Source organism: Elephas maximus, chromosome 19 (genome assembly GCF_024166365.1).
Source record: "Elephas maximus indicus isolate mEleMax1 chromosome 19, mEleMax1 primary haplotype, whole genome shotgun sequence".
NCBI lineage: Eukaryota > Metazoa > Chordata > Mammalia > Proboscidea > Elephantidae > Elephas > Elephas maximus.
Window position 1 is genome coordinate 69,364,591 of NC_064837.1, and position 17,231 is coordinate 69,381,821.

Genomic DNA, 17,231 nt, shown 5'->3' on the forward strand with positions numbered 1-17,231 from the left:
ATGGAGTGGGAGAAAAGTGGGGTGCAAAACTCAAATTCTAGTAAAAAGACCAGACTTAGTGATCTGAATAACCTGAAGGGACCCCAGAGGACATGGCCCCTGGACTCTTCATTAGCCCAAAACTAAAACCATTCCTAAAGCCAACTCTTCAGACAAAGATCAGACTGGACTATAAGACATAAAATGATACTCATGAAGAGTGTGCTTCTCAGCTCAGGTAGATACATGAGACCAAATGGGCAGCTCCTGTCTGGAGGCTAGATGAGAAGGCAGAAAGGGACAAGAGCTGGTTGAATGGACACAGGAAATCCGGGGTGGAAGAGAGGAGTGTGTTGTCACATTACAGGGAGAGCAACTAGGGTCGCATAACAATGTGTGCATAAATTTGTGTATGAGAAACTAACTTGAACTGTAAACTTTCACTTAAAGCACAATTAAAAAAAAAAAAAAGAATTTCTCCTTGGTAGTTGGGCAACTCAAGAGCTTATTTAAATGTCACCAGCTTCGTGCTATGACTTGGACATCCTCTATACCAGCCCTTGTCAAATTATCTGGGGTGAATGTCAGAGTCCTTCGTTTCCAACGCACAACATGCCTATGCTTTTGTTTGAAAAAAGAAAAACTCTAACCTAAATGTCCATCGACAGCTGAACGGATAAACAAGATGTGGTTCACCCACCCAGTGGAGTATTGCTCAGCCCAGCTGTAAAGAGCACGGAAGTCCTGACACATGCTAGCTATGACACGGATGAACCTTGAACCCGTGCTGCAGAGCAAAATAAGCCAGACACAAAAGGACAAGTATTACATGATCCCATTTATAGGAACTATCTAGAACAGGCACACAAACAGAGACCAAAGTCTACTAGGGGCTCCCAGGGGCTTGGGGGGGGGAGGAAGTCATTTCTTGGGGGCCGCTGAGCTTCTGTTAAGGGGGATGGAAAAATCTGGAAACAGAAAAAGGCGGTGGCTACACAACACAATGGGTGGAAAAGAGCTATAAAGGCGAATTACTAGAAAACGGAATAAAAAACAAAGACTTAAAAACTCAAAGCCCAATTTCTTCCTATTAGATTCAACAGACATAAAATTACTCTTTTGAATCGCTACCAAGGGCTCCAAATGCTTCCTCTCAGCTTCTCTGACCCTCGGGGGGACCAGCAGCAGCAGTAGTTCACAGAAGGCACGGGCCCACGGACCACACTTTGAGTAGCTCTGATCTGAATTTCACGTGACACGTATTCTGAGCCTGGGTTGCTAAGACAGCAACCATGAGTCTGAATTCTGGACAGCCCTGGGCTAGTAATTTAACTGGGGCTCAGTGTTCTCATGGACCCCAGCTCACCAAGCTGTTGTGAGGACTAATGGGGATGGGACAGGTAAGTAGAGAATAGGACCCCTGTAAGGTAACCGGCACAGGTAAGTCACCCCAGGGTATCAGCGTGAGGGATTTCCACGCCATCGCTGCTGTGTTGGGGCTGCAGGCATGCAGATGCCTGCCACATGGAGTTGCTTTCCTCGTGTTTTTTTTGATCTTTGTTGAGCTTGGGGTTTTCTTTAGATTGCTGCCAGCTCCTTCCAGAATGTGGACATCCTTATTCCCACCCACAGTGGCTGCAGGTGGCCACGCCCTGGGAGCTTCTTGCAGCTCCAGCCATTGCTCAGTGTCCCTCAGCAATGCAAGGTCACTCGGAAACACCATCTGTTCACCCACCATCTCCCCTGCCACCCTGGCGTAAAGGAGGACGACGATTCCGTCCCACCCCTGTGTGTTCTCATCTTGCACACACATACACACACACATGCATGTGTGCACATGTAGACACACAAATACACACACTCTCACATGGACACATGCACACACATAAATACACATGCTCACATGTGCACACACGCATGCACTCTCACAATACAGATGCACACAGGCACACAGGCACACACATATACATATACACACACACAGAGACATACATGCTGCACACACTCTCACAATACAGATACACACAGGCACACAGGCACGCATGCACGCATACACATACACACACGTACACACAGGCACACAGAGAGACAGTCTCTCACACATACAGACACACACACAGACACAGGCACACACAAACACACACACTAATACACACACTAGGCATCTCACACACACACACCGGCAACACTAAAGCTAGGTTTGTCAAGACTTCAACTTCTAAGTTAATTTTTATTCCTCAGGCATTTATTGACACTCCTTTTCTGGCCTTGCCCCCACGGATCATAGATGTCTTTGAAAGCACCAGGCCTAGGAATATTTAATTATCCTTGCAAATCAGATTAAAAAAAATTTTCTCCTGATCCATAACAATCCTTGCTGGCCCCCTCACCCTTTAAGCGGGGCTCTCTGGCAGGCACCATCTGACGAAGGCGTGCGTCGGGGTAGAAGAACAAGGCAAGGTGTGCTGAATCAGACCCAGGGGCTCGGGGCCCGGGGCCCCTCTGAGAGTGAGACCAGCAAAGACAGTGTCAACCTCCCGTGAGTCAGCTCATGGCCCTGGCAGCCCCTGATAACCACCCATGTTGAACCAAGAATGAATGGGTTTGTCCAAACCCCTTAGAACTGGCTCGTGTTTCTCTGCCCGCTGCATCCTTTAAGGAAAAAGCTCCGCGCGTAACAGCTAAGTGACGGCCGGACCACTTTGGATCACGCGTGCACACACGTTTCCACGTGATGCTCTCCTTTCCCTCCACAGACGGACGTTCTACTCTTGATGGTGACAATCCTTTATTTACCTGCTCACCCTGAAGACGTGGCCCCGACCATCAAATGGCTCACAGTCTTACAGGGCAGGTACACATTAAGAAGCGTGAGAACCAAGTTTCCCCAGGCCATGTTACCCACATCTCACTTTGTATCACTCAACGTCAGGGCGGTTTGTGCCAGGCCCTGTTCCTGCCTTAATCCTCCTTGTCTCCTGGTGCCCTTTGTTCCTTTGTGATACAAAGCATCGGGAGTCTCCAGGTGGTGCACACAACAGTTTGCACTCAGCTGCTGACCTAAAGGTTAGCAGTTCAAACCCATCCAGCAGTGCTGCGGAAGAAAGACCTGGCAATCTGCCTCCATAAGATTACAGCCAAGAAAGCCCTGTGGAACATGGTTCCTACTCTGTAACACATGGCATTGCCACGAGTTGGAATCAACTCAACAGCAACTGGGTTTTTTTCCGCGGGTCACCTCTGGTCATGGATTCTCCCCTCCTGAATCGTGCATGGCCTGGGCTTCCTTCCTCCTCAATGCCGACGGCCTCTTTCACCTACAGAGAACTCCTCCACCTTTCTGCCTTCCACCTCTCACGTTTGCCCAACCACAAACCTAAATCTTACTTACTTTCCCCCAAAGGTCTCCTTCTCCCTTGCCCTCTGGGGCCTGGCTCCCACTTTTTTTCTAATCCATCTCACCTGGCCCCTACAGCCCTCCAGAGAGACCCTGGCTGGTCCACCCTCCCTCCAGCCTGGCACCTTCAACCCCTACCTCACCCGCCACGGCAAGAACAGAGACTTGGGCTTCTCCCTCCCGGTGACACAAGTGTGTGCTGGGGACATACTGCGCGAATTGTCTATTTTTAGGTGCAGATTTCGGGTCTAGCTTTTTCATTCTTAGCTTGCTCCTGAGACTGAGCCCCACCGTGGGATGGTGGGAGGTGGGTGGGGAGAAGAGCCAACTGGGGACACAAGAAGACACAAGAAGGCATCTCAGGCAGCCAACACCTCCTCTCGGTTTATGGAGGCCTTTACAACCTTGGGTCTTGGGTTTTGCAGGAAGTCTACTTCCCCAACATGCAGCATTCCAGCCTTCGTTATTACTGATTGAACTACGTTGTTGGCTACCATCAAGTCCACCCCCAACTGACAGAGACCGCATGCACAAGGGAGTGAAATGCCAGCCCGTCCCGCACCATCCCCATGATGGGTTGCAGATTGGACTGTTGTCATCCACAGGGTTTTCACCGGCTGATCTTCAGAAGTAGATCACCAGGCCCTACTTCCTAGTCTGTCTTAGTCTGAAAGCTCCCCTGAAACCTGTTTGGCATCTAATAAGATGCAAGCCTCCACTGACAGATGGTGGCTGTGCACGAGGTACATCAGCCAGGAACTGAACCGGGGTCTCCCGCATGGGCGGCGAGAGTTCTACCACTGAACCAACAATGTTCCCTTGTTGGCCCCTAGGTACTTTCCTATTATCATTGTCTTCCAAGTAGCCGAGCAATGGTTCTTCTCTTGAGCACCTCAGTGTCTGGGGGAAGTCAATGGCCGGGAGGGGGGTGTAACTCAATGAGATGAGAATAGTTGGGGGGCGTGAGAGATCACAGTGCCTGGGATCCCTCCTCCCAGTAGCCTTGGGGGATCTGAATTGTGAGCCCCCCTTACCAGGCTCACCACCCCGGGCGCAGCACCCAATGCCTGGGCCCTGGAGGCTGTGATGCCCTGGGGACGTGGCCCGACCGGACGCTGATCCTGCCAAACTCCTCTCAGACATTTCCATCTGGGGAGCAGCCAGCAGAGCCTCCCCCTCCCAGCTCCAGTGCCGGCTACATCTGGAAACTCTTCTCTCCCTAATTGTCCCTAATACTTTAGCACACTGAGTGACTAAGGGGCTCTAATGGGACTGCTCGGGGTGAAGCCACAGCCTGGGGGACACGCTCACAGAGCCTTGTGACCTCTCCCTGCTGCTCACTCTCAGACACACAGAAGTCACCAAGAAAAAATACCGGCCCGTTGTCCGATTCTTTAGAAACGCTCAACCTCTGCCAACAAGCACTTCCATCCTTCAACCAAGAAATATGGGCCAAGGAAACAGAAAGGAAAAGCCAAAAGCAGGTGGGACAAAATGTCACAAATGCCACGGGGGCTTGCAACATCTGTCTGCAGACAGACAGAGGAGTTCTTGGAGGCAAACCCAGCGCAAGTCAATTAGGTCAATGTTACAGAGAGCCTGGAAGATCCCAGCCATAGCGAGTCTGAGTCCAGGCCTTCCTGGCACTCTTGGACTTCTTGGCATCTGGAAGGGGAAGGATAGGGGAGAGGGCATCACTGATATCTCGCCCTCCACCCAAGCCCTGCAGGTGGCACAGGGTGATCGCCAACATACCAGAGCTGCAGAGAAAGGACCAAGAGAAGTAGAGGCCAGGCACAGAGGCAGGCTATCAGAGCTGGGCACAGTTGGAAGAAAAAGCAAGGAAGGGCTTGTTATGTGTGGTGAAGTCGATTCCGACTCATTGCAACCCTGTAGGACAGAGGAGAACTGCCCCATAGGGTTTCCTAGGCTATAATCCTTATGGCAGCAGATCACCAGGTCTTTCTTCCACAGAGCTACTGGTGGGCTCGAACCACTGATATTTCGGCTAGCAACTCAACACATGACCGTTGCACCACCAGGACTCCTTATAGAAGGGTTTAAGGTACACAAAATATATCAAAGGGAATGGGGGAGAGAAGGGAAGGGGAGAGACAGAGGGAGGAAGGGAGGGAGGCAGGGAGGGAGGGACGGAGGGAGGAGAAAAAGGGGGCAGAGAAAGAGGAGGAAGAGGAGGGGGAAGGGGAACAAGGAGAAGGAGAAAAGAGAAAACAGGAAGGAGGAGAGAGAAAAGAGAGGAAGGAGGAGGAGAAAAAGGAGAAAGAAGAGGAGAGGAGAGAAGGAGGAAGAGACGGCGCTGAAGCAGCAAAGGGGCCCCTGGCCTAGCGCCCTGGTCCCCCTTCTCCATGGGCCCCAAAGCAGCAGAGGGGCTCCTGGCCCTGCACTCTGGTCCCCTTTCCCCATGGGCCCTGAAGCAGCAGAGGGGCTCCTGGCCATGCGCTCCGGTCCCCCTTCCCCATGGGCCCAACCCCAGACTTTGCTCTAAGGGTATAAGTCCAGAAGGAGCGATTAAAGAGGCTGAGCTCGGCATTCTTTCTGAAGCTTCTTTTCCAGAAACACCTAGCACTAGAAGGGGAACCCCGGGAATTCTGGAACGACCCACGCTTCCAAACGGCTGGCACAAGCAGAGGTCTTACAGTTAGAATATCAGATACAAGGTGAGGATAAGATGGCCCTAGAAGAAGGAAGATGTACCAGCACATTTAGATGGGCACTGTCTGTTCCACCTGGGGGCGGCCAGGATTCCCCATGCATGGCAGGAATGTATTAACTGCAAGTGTCACAGAGACATCCCATTAGCTTCTGGTATAACTAGATAAATCCACGGTCTCCCTCTCCCTCCACTGGGGAGACGTTTACCTCTATGCTCAGGAAAGCACTGTGTGTTAATATTGCTGAGGCAGGCAGCCTGGGCTTTGGCTCGGCTGCTCCCCATGATGGATTCCAGTTTAACAGCTTTTAAAAACAAGCCGAGAAGAAACGGGAGAGACGGGAGTGATGGATGGGCGCAGGAAGCATGCTCATTTGGGGATGATTTATGGGAAGTTGCATGTTGCCACTCATGGAGACCACCATGGGGTGGGGGCCGGAGGATGGATGGTTCTCATGCGGGGTAGGGGGACAGCAAGATGGAAGTGTGCAAGCTGCACTCCTGTTACACACTTACACTGCCCGACACAAGCACCCAGCCCCACCTTCGGTAGTATGGTGGTCCCCTAAATGGCCATTTCACAGCAGCTTATGGAAGCGCCTCTGGCCCAGCCCACAGCCCTTCTTCTTGGGCATAAGAGAAGTCCCCCAGGGTGCTCATTCTCCTGCTCCCCTGCAGCATCCTCCGAGGGGCCAGAACTCAGGACAGAGGCTTTGTTCACTCCTTGAACAAAGGTGCTCTCTAGAACCTGGACATATCTGGAGGAGGGACAGCCAGCAGGTCCTGTCTCATCTGAGCGACCTGATGCTCAGCACCCTGGGAGAATCCCAGCCATCCCAGTCTGGTGAGAGTGGAGTGGAGGCGAGGAGAGGGCGGTTGGGTTGGAAGAGCAGGTGACGCCCATGACATGGCTGTGTGCCATTCACAGTCCCCCCCAGCCCACAGACCTGAAGGACCCATCCACCCCAGGATCAACCACACAACAGACCAGCCTCGTTCTGCAGCAGTGCTGTTAATAAGCACACAGAATTCACTGTACGGTAAAATCTCAGCCGAACCCGCGTTTGAAGGGATGAGCTTTAATGTGGGAGCTAATTTATGGCCCCCTCTGAAAGGTCAGCGGTTCCAGGAACCCTACCCAGGTCCAAAGGCCTGTGAATCTGTTCCCTGGACACCTTCCGCCTACCCCCAGCTTAGCCACTCACCTGCATACCAGCCTTCTGGCCACGTCCCCCTCACGCCCACACTCCTGCCATAGGGCCTTTGCACAGGCCGTTCCCTCTGCCCAGAAGGCTGTCCCGTCAGACTCCCTTGCTTCTTCTTCTCTGTTCACGGCGTCAGCACCCTGGCCTGCCCAGGACGCCTGCATAAAGAGCAGCCCCACCATTCTCTGTTGTCTGAGCCTGCGTCATTATTCTTCATCTCTGTATCACTCCTGGGCATTGCTTTAAATGTGCACCCGTTTATTCTCCGTGCCCTACTACAAGACCAACACCACAATGGCCGGGACTTGGCTTGGCCTCAACTCTTTGTCCAGCACCCAACCAGGGCTCAGCCCCTCAGAGGCCCTCAAACATGGCTGAATGAACACATGTGGGTCCGTCAGCAGATGAGCTCACCGCAGGGAGCGAGCCCCACAGCGCCCCGAAGCAGGAGAAAGCATCATTGCAAGCAGTGAGACCCACAGCACCTCAAAGCAGGAGAAACCAGCATTGCAGGGAGTGAGCCCCTAAGCGTCCCAAAGTAGGAGAAACCACTTCCACCATAAGAAGTCAGCGGAGCAGCCATGGAGAAGCACCAACCCTGTGCAGAGAGTCTCTTTAGGGTATCAGAGAGGCCAACCTGTATCCTGGCCTCTTTTGCCCAGAATTCTCCTTGGCGCCATATCTGCAGCCTAGAACAGGGCTATCAAACAAGCATGGCTGCCCCATGTCCAAGGTCTGAGTCTTTTGTACCTTGTCTCAGAGATGACACTGACCCACCCCCCCTAAGATACCAGCTTTGTGTTGTTTATCAGCAGGGAGGAAGGTGGGACTGAACTTCATTCGGTCCCCTCTCTAGCCAAATGAAGACATTTGCAGGCATGGCTGGGCCGCTGGGCCTTCTGTGCGGGGAGGTCAGACCCCACCCTCAGCCTCCAGACATCCCCATGCTCACAGCGGCCCGGATAGTGTGCCCCACACTCAGTGTACCCTCCTTCCCTGGGGCCAATGCCCCTGCAGCCAGCCTGATGGCTTAAGGGCCCAGAAAGCAGCTGCCCCTTGGAAAGCTCCACATGCCGCACCCCTGGGGACTCACCAATCCCCGCCTCCTACTCCCTGGAGCCAAAAAAAGACTCAACAATCTGCAAACCAAGGCAAGGAAGACACCCTTCTGCAAAATTAAACCTCCACACCAACATGGTTTCCCATCACAAATGCTGCCCTCAGGACAGGCTTGGTGGCCGGCGAGGCAGCCTACCTGGTAGTGGTGGGCGAGGTCCGCTCTGCCACAGCTGGGGGCCCCCACTGGGGTTCTTTCTGGAACTTCCTTGGGGTAGCGGAGGGCTGCTGGGGGAGAGCAAGTACCAGCAGAGAATCTATCAGGTTCTCAGAAACCGATTTTCAACCTGAAGAAAAAGAGAAGGAAGAAAAAAATGCCTTTGAAGCAAAAATTCTCCTTTTGATATAAAACAAACATAGGTATTAATAAAAAAGAGAAGACGGGAAGTTTCAAAGCCACCTGGCTGCCATCAGGGACCAGCAACGCTCTAAAGAGGACTCTTTTTTAATGCTAAAGGGGAATAAAAGGAATTGGTTAACATACTCAGCTGCTAACCAAAAGGTTGGAGGTTCAAGTCCACCTAGAGGCACCTCAGAAGAAAGGCCTGGTGATATACTTCCAAAAAATAAGCCAATGAAAATCCTATGGAGCACAGTTCTCCTTCGAGAATGGGGTCCCAATGAGTCAGGGTCAACTGGACAGCAGGTGGGTTTTTCTGGTGGAGAACAGATCATCAGGGACGCCCTGCAAATAGCCTCCGAAGGCCAGTGCTACCGGAGGCACCAGTGGGTGCCACGCCCTCTCTGCACCTCTCTAGCCAGCCCACTTCCTCCGGCACCCCAACCCCAATGATCTTCCCACCCACCCCCCGCTAGTCCCACCCCTTCCTCTCACACCCCTTCTGCTCTCACTTCCCGCCTCCCATGGTTCAGACTCCGGGACCCATGGCACCAGGTCTGCCACAAACCCCTGTCTCTCTTTGTAAGAGATTCATCAGTGGATGTCAGACAATGTCACACTCCCGCTCAAAACCTTCCAGTGACACCCTATTTCACTCGAAGAAAACATCCACAGTGGCTACAATGGCCTACAAGCCACGGTGAGATCCGTGTGGGGAGTCTGGCTCTTACACAATGTGGGAGCTCTCCAAGGAAACAGTACAAGATGCAGAAACAGAACTTGGATGCAGGGTTCCGCATGGGGCCCGAGTGTTCTCAGCTCCATGGTAAGTCCTCCCCTCCCTACAGGACCCTGCATAGCTGGCCTCCTGCCGTGCCAGGTGCCCCTCCCCCTACACCACCCCCTCTCCCCTGCAGCCCCAATGACTTCTGGCTGTCCCCCCCATATGTAAGCACACCTCCCCCACCTACCTTTTCACTTCCCTACATGACTCCTTGGCTGCCCCCCCACCTCACCCCCCAGGGACCCTGTTGTTAGGGTTCCTCTCCAATGAGCCAACCAGAAACAAACAGACAAACAAATAACCTCCCTACTCCTGTTCCCCAATGAACTTGTGCCCCTTGTTTCAGGTTAAATTGTGTTGGAATCCTAACCCTATACCTGTGGACGGAATCCCATTTGGAAATAGGGTTTTCTTTGTTAGGAAAACTAGATCATACCCAGGTAGAGTGGGTTCTAAATCTAATCACTTCTGAGCCACAGAAAGAGCAGATTAGACACAGAGACTCACACAAGGGGAGACAGATGCTATGTGAGGGTCGTTGGGAATCCGAGGGACTCCAGGCATCCAAGAAACACTTGGGGCCATTGACAAGCCTGAGACTTGGATTCAGACTTTGAGTCTCCGGGACTGTGAGAAAATCAATCTCTATGCTTTAAAGCCGCCCACGTGTGGTATTTCTATTACAGCAGCACCAGGGCCCTGAGGCCCACTTACGGCATCTGGTACCCTATCTATTCACTTGTTTCCTTACTGCATCTGGAATCCTATATATTTACTCATTTCCTGTTGCCTTGACTTGTCCCCACTGAACAAAAGCTCCAGGAAGGCAGGCGCTTGGAGGTTTTATTCAATGCTCTCTGCCCAGTGCCAGACATGCCTGGTACCTAGTTGACGCTCACTCAGTATTTGTTGAGTGAATGAATGAAGGAATGAGCCTTCACTTCTACTCGCCCCCGGTTACTACTTCTGGATTGGCTTGGAATATCATTCCACTGTCACTCCCTGGAGTCTCTGGGTGGTGGAAACAGTGAACTCACTCAGCTGCTAACCGAAGGTCCAGCCAGTGGGGCCTCGAAAGAAAGTCCTGGAGATCTACTTCCCAAAAATCAGACACTGAGAACCCCATGGAGCACAGTTCTACTCCGACACAGGTGGGGTTGCCATGAGTTGTGCAAAGTGACAACAACTGGCTTTACTGGTGTATCACCCCCTAGAATGGAAACACTAGGAAACCGAAGGGAGATTAGTTTTTTTTTTTTTTTTTTGTTCTATTGGTTGTGGCTGGTTGGGTTTTTTTTTAGGGGGTAGTAGGTCCCTAAGGAGCCCTGGTGGTGATGTGGTTAAGCACTTGGCCGCTAACTGACAGGTCGGCAGTTCGAACCCACCAGCTGCTCCATGGGAGAAAAATGACAGTCAGCTTTTGTAAAGATTACAGCCTTGGAAACCCTGTGGGCAGTTTTGCTCTGCCCTATGGGGTCACTATGAGCTGGAATTGATTCGATGGCAACGGGTTTGAGGTTAGGTTTCTTTGTTGTTGTTTTTGTTTCTTGTTTGTTTTTAGCAGGACTTCGGGTGGTGCAAAAGGTTTGCTCTCAGCTACTAACCTAAAGATTGGTGGTTTGAACCATCCAGCAGCACCACAAAAGAAAGGCCTGGCTATCTGCTTCCATAAAGACCACGGCCAAGAAAACCCCACGGAGCAGTTCTACTCTGTACCACGCGGGACTACCATGAGTCGGAATCAACTGGATGGCAACAGGTTTAGTAAGCACCTGGGTTTTGGAAGTTTTTCTTTACTTAATTTATTCCAACCCAAATAGAATGTGTGCTATCAGGCAGATAGGATACAAAGCTTGTTTAGAGGTGGTTGGAAGACTTTTGGGTTAGAGTTGTAAGATCGGGTTGTCGAGGGAGTGGCTGGGCTGTGTCCACCCTCAGCAGAACGGCTCATCCCCAAAAATCCAACAAGAAGGCTTTAAAAAAAAAAAACAAAACCGGTTTTCCCAAAGTCCAACTACTTAAGAGAGCCCACCCACACCCTAAACAGCAGGACCGATCTGGTCATGGTTCACCCTTTTGGTGGCCCCCTAGGACCTGCTTCTGTGACCACGAAGTGCCGGCAGCAGGGTGCTGGGTGGTCAAGACAGCGGTAGGGCCCTGGGCTCCAGGAGGCCATTAGGGGAAAGTAAGTGTGTGAGCTGTTATCCCAAATCCGTGGGTAAATACCTCCACATCCCTGCACCTACTGCTGAGCTGCGGGTGGGTACCTCTCCACCCTCTCTCTACACCGCACCTCTGGCGTCGCTAGACAAGCTGGCCCAGAGATGTTACTCATTTTAACAGATGATGCGCAGCCAGGCCTGCGGCCACTCTCCTAAAAAATAAGGCCCGGGGTGGGGTGAGGCCCCTTCCTAGCTCTGCGCCCCACCCCAAGCGAACAGCCCTGACTCATGCTGGCGCAGCCGCCCCGCCAGGAGCCAGGCCTCAACTCCCCGGCGGGAAGTCCTCGGGGTGACCCCTGCTACCGGATCCCAGGCCAAGCGCGGGTGCCACAGCAGAGCGGAGACCCTGCGCTTGCTCCCCTCCCGGCAGATGTGCACAGCCCCGGCCCCACGCCCCATCGCGCCCGGCTTTGTTTTGGCTTTGTTTTGTTTTCCTGGAGCGGAGCTGCATGGTGGATAATTTAACAGCTTGTCCCCGGTTGTAACAGCACTGCTGCCCTTCCTCTGCAGGATGAAACGCCATCCATCACCACGGTGCAGACACAGGCCCTGAGGCCTGCGCCCCTGCCTGTGTGCCGCTGCACCCCCTGTCGCCAGCGGGTGTCGGGGACTGCAGGGCTCGCCTCGGAGCTGCTAGGGGAGGGCCCCTACTGTCGCCCACAGAATGGAGGATGGGGGCACGGGACCAAGCAAGTATGTCCTCATGGAATCTCCCTCAAGGCCCCCAAGGCTGGCTCCGCAGTGAGGGAAAGAAAGAGCCGAAGAAGGTTCGCGGGGCTACAGGCCCGCAGGTGAACTCGGACCACAGCGACCTGACGCGACAGAGGCAGAGCCGACATGGGGAGACCTGGACTCAAGCACAGGGGCACATGCCCCAGCATTGCAGGCCTCAAACCTGCCCAACCTGCCCAGGGCCAAAGGGCCCAAGGCTCAAGGTCAAGCCTGCCATCGCCCTACCCTTGGGGGAATTGTGGAGGGCAAAAGGATCTGGCGGAGAAGGGGGAGCTGCTTCCTCCTTCCCAGAACCACATTTATTGTGCCCCACCCACTGTGTGCCAAGCTTGATGCCAGGCACCCGCGGTGCCAGCCTTGGCAAGCACACAGCCCAGTATGGAAGACAATCAGGAAGCACCCAACTGCTGACCTTCAAGCAGGAAAACATCTCCATGGCCTGCCTGGAGGGAAAGTTGGGGATCTCAGGTCTCCATCCTGCCCTCACCCACACACACTGCTGTACTAACTCAGGGACACACTCTGGGGTCAGTAAGGCCAGAAGATTTTCTCTTGGCCACAACTCTTCCCCGTCCCCTCTCCCTACTCCCTCAGTATTCAGCCCCTCGCTCCGATGGTGGGGCAGCCAAGATGCTACCGAGACTAGAGGGGTCAGAAGTGCTGGGTGGGAACCCGCTAGCAGAAGAATGGGCCAAGGTGGTGGAGGCGGGGAGCATGGCCAGATGATGATGATGGTGAAATAGAGACTAAGCAATATCTGAAGAGGGTGGACCCTGCTGGTCTTTGCTCCCATTGTGCCCCCCAGCACCCACCCCAGCGCTGGCACACAGCAGGCACTCAGCAGATACCTGTCAAATGAATGATGACAAGGAACAGAAGGTAGCCGAGTGGGGGTGAGCAATATGTTGCTGAATGCCATTTTGGGTTAAAATTCCTCACTGACCTGAAATCCAAGAGTTGAATTAACAGGCATTTGCCATTAATTTGTGTCTATCAACTGGATGGCCTCTGATTCCCCAAGATCACCTGGCGAAGGGTCAGAGGTGGGGGTGAGAAAGAATGACATTCACATTCTACATGGAGAAGCAAACCACGTAGGTCTGCCGGAGAACCCAGGCGTCCTGACCCCTGACACTCACAGATTCTCGTGCACAGAGAGGCCCTGCAGCAAAGCCTATATTCTGGATTTTTCCCAAATCTCCAAAGAGAACATTTGGGGAAAAGTGTAAAGAAAACTTGGACTTCAGGACCCAAGGACAGACTGGGGACATCAATACTCCTTTATGAGTTAAGTTACCTGAGCAAGATGGGGCTACAAAAAGGAGCAGATATAGCCCTAGGGGCTCAAAGGTTAAGTACTCAGCTGCTAACCTAAAGGTTGGGGGTTCGAACCCACCCAGCAGCTCCACAGGAGAAAGACCTAGCGATCCGCTCCCATAACGATGACAGCCAAGAAAACCCTATGGAGCAGTACCATTCTGTCACTTGGGGTTGCTATGAATCTAAATCGACTGGAGGGTGCGTAACAACAACATCTTACTTCCACCCACCTGGGGCTGCTGCCAGCACAGGAGGCACCTTTGTGGGGCCTGGAAAAGTGTCCTTCTCTGGGCAGATGAAGCCCTGCAACTGCAGACTTGAATTCCAGGCTACTGATCAGCCGGAAACATGGGAACAGGGCACACCCTACTCAAGTCTCTGTGACAAGCTGGCTGCCATTCCTTGGAGACTCTGGGGCAATGCAGTGTGGGAGGAAGAGCCTGGAGCTGGACTCACAGCCTGGGTTCCACTTACAGGCTGTACAGCCTGGGACAGGAAGCTGATGTCCCTCGTCTGCTCACGTGAAGCACTGCAATGTGCTGAATGCAAGTGGAGGGCAATAGCAGCCCAGTCCCTGCCTGGACCTGGAACATCGCCTGGCCTGCCGCCCGTCGGAAGCACAGAGGTAACGTATGTGAAGGGGCTTTGCACTAAATCAGTGCTGGAGTCTCCCTCAGTGCTGCTAGCACTAAAGGCCACTTTGTGAAATGTCAGATGTGCCACGCTGAGGAGCCTAAGGAGACAGGGCAGGATGGAGCAGGGGGCTCCAGAGGACAGGGCTCTCTCCGTTGTTACACTGGGAAGGTCTTTCCAAAGGACTTGAAATCTTCAAAAATCTAGTTTCTGGGTTCTGTTGTGTTTTGTTTTTAAATGGAGAAGCTACTGTCTGCAGGGAAGTGCCTGCGCTCTTATGGCTTCCCGGACAGACTCAGGAGAAGCAGCTCCAAAGTGTCAGGGGACTCAACTTGCACGTCTTAGAATTGGGTCTTTCTCCCCAAGCCGCACCTGGCTGGCTCATTTCTTGGCAGAGAGAGAAACTTTCTAGCCTTCCCATTATGCCTGGTACCAACCCAAAAACTACGAGTCGATTCCGACTCATAGTGACCCTATAGGACAGAGTAGAACTGCCCCATATAGTTTCCAAGGAGCACCTGGTGGATTTAAACTGTGGACCTTTTGGTTAGCAGCCGTAGCTTTTAACCACAACTCCACCAGGGTTTCCTTATGCCTTATACCTGGTAGACAGTAAAAAAAAAAAAAACTCAATGACAGCAAGGATTTAGTCTTCCTTTTTAAAACTATCCAAATTAAATGGAACTACTTCTCCTACTACGGAGCCCTGGTGGCACAATGGTTAAGTGCTCAGCTGCCAACCAAAAGGTTGGGAGTTCAAATCCACCCAGCAACACCTCCGAAGAAAGACCTGGTGATTTGCGCCCATAAAGATGAGAGCCTAGAAACCCCGACGGGGCAGCTCTACTCTGCCCCGTGGATTTGCCAGGAGTCAGAATCGATGCACCAGCGCAACAGCTCCGGCTGACTGCACTGATGCTTCCTGTCTGTGACCCTTGTTAACTTGCCCACTCACAGTTCAGTAAGGCCTTGGTACCTTCATTTTTTCCTATGTCCCAACGTCCCTTCTGCCATTTTCCTCTCATCAGTCCCTACGGTCTCACCTTCTAGAAGCACGTGCTTCATTCTCTCCAATTTCCCTTCACCCAGATTTCTCGGCCATCCCTGCTCCCCCCAAAACATAAGCTTATAACCAAAGTCAGAGTTCAAAATGGGACTCACAGAAAGCAAAACTCGCTATTTCTTTGACCAAGAGCAAAACAACATGTCGTGCTTCTTCTTAGTAAAGATTGTCGGAAACATACAACATTCTGAAGGAAAGAACCTCTTCCCCCTCCCCCCCCCACCCCTCCGTTTCTAAACCAGCTTCTGCAGCCAGCTTCCTCCCTGACTCCCTCGTGCCTTATGAATCCTGTCTCCGGCAAAAAATAATTTGGGTTTTATTATCCTGGCATCTAGTGGGAGTCGGTGACAACTGTACTGTAGCTGTGCTGCTTCTTTTTTTTCATGCCAGTGTGTTTTAATAATACAGTGTACCTTTTGGTATTGTTGAAATGTTACATTATTCAACGTCTCCAAAGAGAATGGGAAGGGCCTTGTGCAATTTATGTGTCCTCGCGGCTGTGGAGGGTGTAATTTGGGAAGCAATTTTCCCCAAGGTTGGGGAAAGCAGTTTCTCAAGAAAAAGCTGGAGGCTGTCTGACCCTAGTGACAGCAGGCTTGGGCAGGGGACCCAGAACCCCTGGCCACGAGGCTGGGACCAGTGGCGGAGGAACTCCAGGCCCCAAACCATAAATGTTCCCAAAAATACAAGAAAAATTCCAGCCCAGCTATGGTTGACTTGCTAGGCTACTTGGGTTTCTAGCATTTCCAGACTTTCCTGCCCATTTTTCCTCCCTCCTCTCACCAAGTCAGCCAGTTTCTTACACCTGGGAGTCAAGGACCCGAGACCCTGGAATGGTAGACTAGGTACTTTAGACAGTTGGGGAACACCAGGTCACCTAGTTTCTGTACTCTACCATTGCAGAAGGTGCCATTCCTGCGGTGAACACCCACTGAGCCCCTCCAGTGTTGGATGCTAGGGATGCAGGAGTGAACACGACATGGACTTGTCCCCAGGGAGCTTGCAGTTTAGAGGGAGAGATGGACAATCAACCTTTTGGTTGGCAGCTGAGCACTTAACCACTGTGCCACCAGCGTTGCTTGCCTAACACCATAACAGGGAGGGTTACAATGAGGGCTTCATCTGGGTCAGGGATGTAGTTTATTTTATTCTCTTATGTAGTGCACTCCCTTATTCTTTACATCTTTGTATAATATTAAAAATTACATATGTAATTTATGTGGGAGTCCAGATTTGGTCATGTTGAGTTTAAGGAGCTTCCCACACATCCAGGAGGGGATGTTTAGCAGGTGGGTGGATGCTAGGATCCAAGCCTTAGGAGAGAATTTTGTCTGCTTTGGGGTTGTGACGGACTGCCCCCAAGATGGCCCCAAGGATTCCCACCTCCTGGTACTCACACCCTGTGGAGTCCCCTCCACATTGTACAGAGTTGTCTGTGTGACTGCTTGAATACAGCAGAAGCGATGGTATGTCATTTCCAAGATTATGTCATAAAAGATTGAGGTTTCCATTTTCCTCTCCCACACTGGTGGAGGCCAGCCGCCATGTTGTGAGGACACTCAAGAAGCCCTATGGAGAGGCCCACATACAAGGAGCTGAGGCCTCCCACCAACAGTCATGTGGTGAGCGATCTCGGAAATGGCTCCTCCAGCATCGATTGAGCCTTTAGATGACTACAGCCCAGGTGACATACTCACTGCCACCTCATGGGACACCGTGAGCCACAGACACACTGCTAAGCCATTTCCAGACTCCTGACCCACAGAAAT

At 52.3% G+C, this 17,231-nt stretch overlaps 1 protein-coding gene across 1 annotated transcript in view; it reads right to left on the reverse strand.

Annotated features, from left to right (window-relative positions):
* Positions 1–17,231, reverse strand: part of RBFOX3 (RNA binding fox-1 homolog 3) — a 551,245-nt gene that overhangs the window by 399,778 nt on the left and 134,236 nt on the right. Inside the window, exon 2 of the mRNA XM_049860619.1 lies at positions 8,508–8,655. The gene's annotated coding sequence lies outside the window, so the exon portion shown is untranslated. The remainder of the gene's footprint in view (positions 1–8,507; positions 8,656–17,231) is intronic.